This window comes from Anomaloglossus baeobatrachus, unplaced genomic scaffold (genome assembly GCF_048569485.1).
Source record: "Anomaloglossus baeobatrachus isolate aAnoBae1 unplaced genomic scaffold, aAnoBae1.hap1 Scaffold_2855, whole genome shotgun sequence".
In the NCBI taxonomy this organism is placed as follows: Eukaryota; Metazoa; Chordata; class Amphibia; order Anura; family Aromobatidae; genus Anomaloglossus; species Anomaloglossus baeobatrachus.
This window is the reverse complement of record NW_027442319.1, coordinates 82,720-88,236: the sequence shown is the minus strand read 5'-3', so window position 1 is coordinate 88,236 and position 5,517 is coordinate 82,720. Positions and strand designations below refer to the sequence as shown.

The window sequence follows — 5,517 nt, the reverse complement described above, 5'->3', positions numbered from 1 at the left end:
GTGGTGGAGTCAGCTGTGTGCAGTGGTGGCCGTGGGTTCTTTTATGTGCGACCGTAGTAATAGCTGCGCCCACTTCCTGTATGGGAGTGGAATGCAGTGAGGCTAATGGAACGCACGCCTGCGCATTTGTGTTTAACGTCGCGCATGTGCAGAACGGAGAAAAGGCTGCGCTCACTTCCTAATGAAAGGGAGTGAGACGCAGCTGGGAAGGGAAGGGAAAAGATTAGGGTTTGGGGATGATGAAAGGGCTTTCTACGGGCAAGGATGGCAAAGGGTGGCAGTGACGGAAAGTCAGGCAGCCTGTCCTGTCCTGTCCTGTCCGTCCGTCTTTTTGTATCATGAATTGGAAAGACTGCAAGGGGGAGGGGAGGTGCTTGGAGGAGGAGGAGTTATTCAGATTAATTGCAGTGGGCGGCGGCTGCAAAAAGCATCATTCTTCTTGTTTTTGCTCTGCAAAACAGCCTTTTCAAGGGTTGGCTTGGGTGACAAAATGTCTTCTGTAGGCGTGGGTTTGTCTCCCTCTCCCTAAGATGTGTCCGGTATAGGCCAGGGTGCCACTCAAGGCCGTAACCAATTCGGGTTATAGCTTCTCGGCCTTTTGGCTAAGATCAAGTGTAGTTTCGGAGGACGCTACCTTGGTCGGTACTGGAAGGTGCCTGGGATTGCACGTCTGCCGGCCTTGAGGAAGTGTGTGCGCCTTCTGGTGACACATAGCCCTCTTGTGCCTGGACGGTTCCCAGGCAACGGGAGGCGATCACCTTTGTTATTTTGAAGTCCTACTGATAAACAGAAAAAAAAAAAAATTAAATCTGTTCTTATCAGTTTAATATCTGATACGTCCCCTCTCTGGGGACCATATATTAAATGGATTTTTAGAACAAGGAGATGGAAAAAATCTTGCTCTGTCCACTCCACGCATTGACCTGGTATTGCAGTACCTCCAGGACCGGTGCACCCCTTCTTAACCCAGTTTCCAAAAGCAGAACTCAATTCACCTGATTCAAATGAGCCCCATTAGTGAATTGAAAGAAAGCAAAAACTTTATATGCACCTCAATTTGGCCAATTCACTTTTCACACTTTCACCCTTTTTTTTATCTTTCACACCTTTTACTTGCTTTATTGATGCAAAAGCTGTGCCAAATAGCAAACTCATCTCCACTCAACTTGACCAACTCTGCTATGTCCCGTGCAGTATCTTATTCTCAGTCTTATCTAGATCATTTGCAATTGAATAGAATAGATCCCTTTTGGACACATTGGATTCAGCTGCTGCAGTGACTGCAGGTGTTAGAAGATGCAGACTTGGCATCAGGTGCTGTCTATCAGATTCCACTCCAATTAAAGCTTCCATTGTTTTTCGGTGTTTTCTTTGAGCAATGATGATGTCTTTAGTGATCTGTTGGCTCCCTCTCCTGGAGGAAGAGTTTGCTTGCTCTTGGACTTTCAAAAAGAGAGGTCATGATAGACATTTAGCTTCTGAGCCCAATTGGGGACAGTCATGGGTGATGAATGTTTTGCAACCTGCTGCGAAGCCTGATACCGCAATATAAGGAACGTCAAATACTAAGAATGGGCGGCCTATGAAAGAATTAGTACTTTCATTAAGCATACTTAAACGGCTAATTGGGAATAGACAAACTGTAAAAAGCCCTCTGAGAAAGCCCCTCTCTAACCTTTGTTAGTAAGCTTTTCTGTAGTCTGCCTGTTGATGTATTTTCCGTTTGAACAGTGCACAACATGAAGTGACGGAACACTGGCTTGTCACAATGTCCCCCGCTGACATCACGATAGCGCTGCTGCCTAGAAAGCCAGCTGCGCAGCAGAAGTTGCTCTTTGGGTGGGATGGTGGGCTAATGTATCTATTCCTGCTTGGTGTGAGTTTGACATGATCTAGAGCAACGAGTTCCAGCGGCTAGCGGTTGATTATTGGCTGTAATGGGGCTTTCTGGCTGGTGCCAGCCTTTCTTCTTAGCACACAGGAACCACAATCCCTACACCATGCTTCGATGGATTCTCTCATCCCAGCCCAGTAAAACTACATATTTCACACAGTTATAAGCAGCCCATGGGCATTCACCTGGATTAAAACCCATAACAGCTCATAGACCAAACAATCAATCTACCACTGGACCAAAGACAGGAAGCTAAATCCACTGCCTGCGGTAACTAACTTAATCCTATAGTCTACTCACACAACAAACCCAAGAGAAAGGAAAAAAACATGGCTTCGATTATCCATCCAATGAAAACGCATAACCATTGTGAGCCATTGGACAATGCAATTGCACACATGGTGACATGGTGCACGGCCCAATGAATCAAGTCTGTACTTCATATTCACGGTTTAAGCCCTTGGGTTCTAATGTGTCCAGAGTACATATCCAGAAAGATTCCCTTTCTTTGTGCTAAGCACAAGTCAACAATACGTTGTAAGCAGATTCTATTACCAGTCCCACACCATTTTGTGACGCATAATCGCACAGTGGCCCAATTAAGATTCCAAGTCATCGAACATGTCCCAGCCATACGCAGAGGAGGCGATAGAATTAGGAAGCTCAAAGAAAGGGAATCTTTCTGGATATATACTCTGGGCACGTTGGAACCCAAGGGCTTAAACCATGAATATGAAGAACCGACTTGATTCATTGGGCCGTGCACATTTTTTCTAACGCCCGGTTCTTTTTCGTGTTCACACTATATATGGTTCCAGTATGTATGGAGTTCCATTCTTCCTTGTTTTTTATTTGTCATGTTTGTCTGATTACCTTGTCTAACAGTTTTTTCTCCCCTTTCTTTACCTTCCAGGTTCCCATAGTCACGTGAAATATCCCTGTTGCACTTGATTACGGCTCACTATTCACTATAGGATGTCTTATATCTAACATCACACTCTCACCCATCAGCACTCTATAGGTTTGTATAAGGTATGCGCTTACACATCCGGTCCTCCATAGGTATTTCCACTTATGTAGCACTATCCCTATGATCACTCATAACTCATACCCTTGTAGTCAATTACAGCCTCCTCTCTCCCCTCTCCCCTTCTCCCTTTCCATCTATAATTTTGCCAGTACAATATTAGTTTACATTAGGCACACACTCACATATTCCTTTCCTTAGTGACTTATTGTAATTCACATTCGCATACAATTCTCTATGCCTGCCCCATTACTACATTCATACCTACTTGACCCTATCCTGATACCCCTTGTCTCACCTTGTTGGTCCCTACACCTGTTATCATCTCCTTTCCTGTGTCTGTCTTGTCACACAACACATTTTAGCATATCCCTTGTGCTCCTTATTACCTGTCCTGCCTATTAGAATTATGTCCATTATGTCCATGCATGGCCCAATGAATCAAGTCTGTACTTCATATTCATGGTTTAAGCCTTTGGGTTCCAATGTGCCCAGAGTATATATCCAGAAAGATTCCCTTTCTTTGAGCTTCCTAATTCTATTGCCTCCTCTACGTATGGCTTGGACATGTTCGATGACTTGGAATCTTAATTGGATCACTGTGTGATTATGCGTCACAAAATGGTGTGGGACTGGTAATAGAATCTGCTTACAATGTATTGTTGACTTGTGTTTAGCTCAAAGAAAGAGAATCTTTCTGGATATGTACTCTGGGCACATTAGAACCCAAGGGCTTAAACCGTGAATATGAAGTAAAGACTTGATTCATTGGGCCGTGCACCATGTCACCATGTGTCCAATTGCATTGTCCAATGGCTCACAATGGTTATGCGTTTTCATTGGATGGATAATCGAATCTATGAGCTGTTATTGGTTTGAATGCAGGTGAATGCCCATGGGCTGCTTATGACTGTGTAAAATATGTAGTTTTACTGGGCTGGGATGAGAGAATCCATTGAAGCATGGTGTAGGGATTGTGGTTCCTGTGTGCTAAGAAGAGAGGCTGGCACCAGCCAGAAAGCCCCATTGCAGCCAATAATCACTTAATAACTTTTTCAACTTGTCATCATATGGGAGGCCTTCCATTCCTTGTAGTAGTCTAGTTGCCCACCTTTGAACTGACTCTAACTTCTGAATGTCCTTTTTAAAATGTGGAGCCCAAAACTGGTTCCCATATTCCAGATGTAGCCTTACAAGTGATTTATAGAGGTTGATCATCTTTACTTATCATTTAAAACTTTCAAACTGGTACACTCAACACATAAAAGCCCCCCCCTTTTAAAGAGTAGTTTCCCTGTACCTAAGTGGGGGTCTACCTAGGTTGGAGCGAGTGGACCTTCGGGGTCCGGTGTCAGTGGTGACAGGCAGTGGGGCAGAGGGAACAGTCAGTTCCTCCTCCCTGCTATCATGTGGGGCAGGCGGAGGCGTAGGGGAGCTGGGTACAGGTACATCCCTGGGCACTGGCTCGCGGTTAACCGTTTCCATCATTTCTTCATCCACGGGTTGTGGGAACAGTATCACTGGAAGGATCACCGCACCGTTCTGTGTAGGCCAGTCTGCTGGAAAATCACCCATCATGGTGTGGATTACCTCTTTTTCCTTCTCCACTGGACTGGGAACTGGAGCCTCATCCGCTACTCTCAATGCTGGTGGGCACTTCTTCAGGTGGTCTCGGGAAACCGTGGCCAAAGTCCCCCCCTGGTCACGGCTGATCTGGTAGGCCTTCCCATTCTCCCATCCTGTGGGCTGGACTACATACGGGGTTTTTTCCCATTGATCATCCAGCTTGTGGGCCCTTCTTTTCCGCTTCAGCACTACATCCCCAGGTTGGAAGGAACCGGCAGGCGCCTTCTTGTTGAAGCACTGCTCCTGTTGTCCCCGACTCCGGCACAAGTTCTTTTCAACATACTCCTGGACCTGTCGGTACTGTGTCCTCCGCCGAGTGTCCCATTCAGCTGTCGACAGGAGTGCTTCTGAAGCTTCCAAGCCCATTTCCAGATCCACTGGTAGCCGGCCGGGACGAGCTCTCATCAGGTATGCTGGAGTGCATTTCGTAGAGCTGGAAGGGATGTTGTTGTACATATCGACCAGGTCAGGTAGCTTCTCCAGCCACAGGTTCCGCTCTTCCAGTGGTAACGTCTTGAGGAGGCCCAGGACCAAGTGGTTCATCTTTTCACAAATGCCATTGGTTTGGGCGTGGTAAGGCGTGGTCCGGATTTTCTTGCAGCCGTACAACTGGCAGAATTCCTGGAATACCTCATACTTCAAAGGCCGGACCCTGGTCGGTAAGCACCCTCTCCGGGTACCAATGCGGTCAACAGAAATAAGCCTGGAAAGCCTTAGCAGCGGTGCGGCCGGTTAAGTCCTTAACTGGGACAACCACCAGGAACCTCGAGTAGTGGTCTACGATGGTCAGAGCGTAGGTGTACCCACTTCGGCTGGGGGTGAGCTTTACATGGTCAAGGGGAACCAGCTCCAGCGGTTGGTGTGTAATGATCGGGTGTAGGGGTGCCTTCTGGCTGGCCTCGTCCTTCCTTCTCAATGCGCAAGGGCCACATTCTCGGCACCAGGCCTCCACAGATTCCCGCATTCCACT

At 46.9% G+C, this 5,517-nt stretch overlaps 1 pseudogene; it reads left to right on the top strand.

The window, feature by feature from the left end:
* The first annotated feature begins 753 nt into the window (after positions 1–753).
* LOC142266465 (U2 spliceosomal RNA) lies at positions 754–960 on the top strand (annotated as a pseudogene).
* Positions 961–5,517: the final 4,557 nt, after the last annotated feature.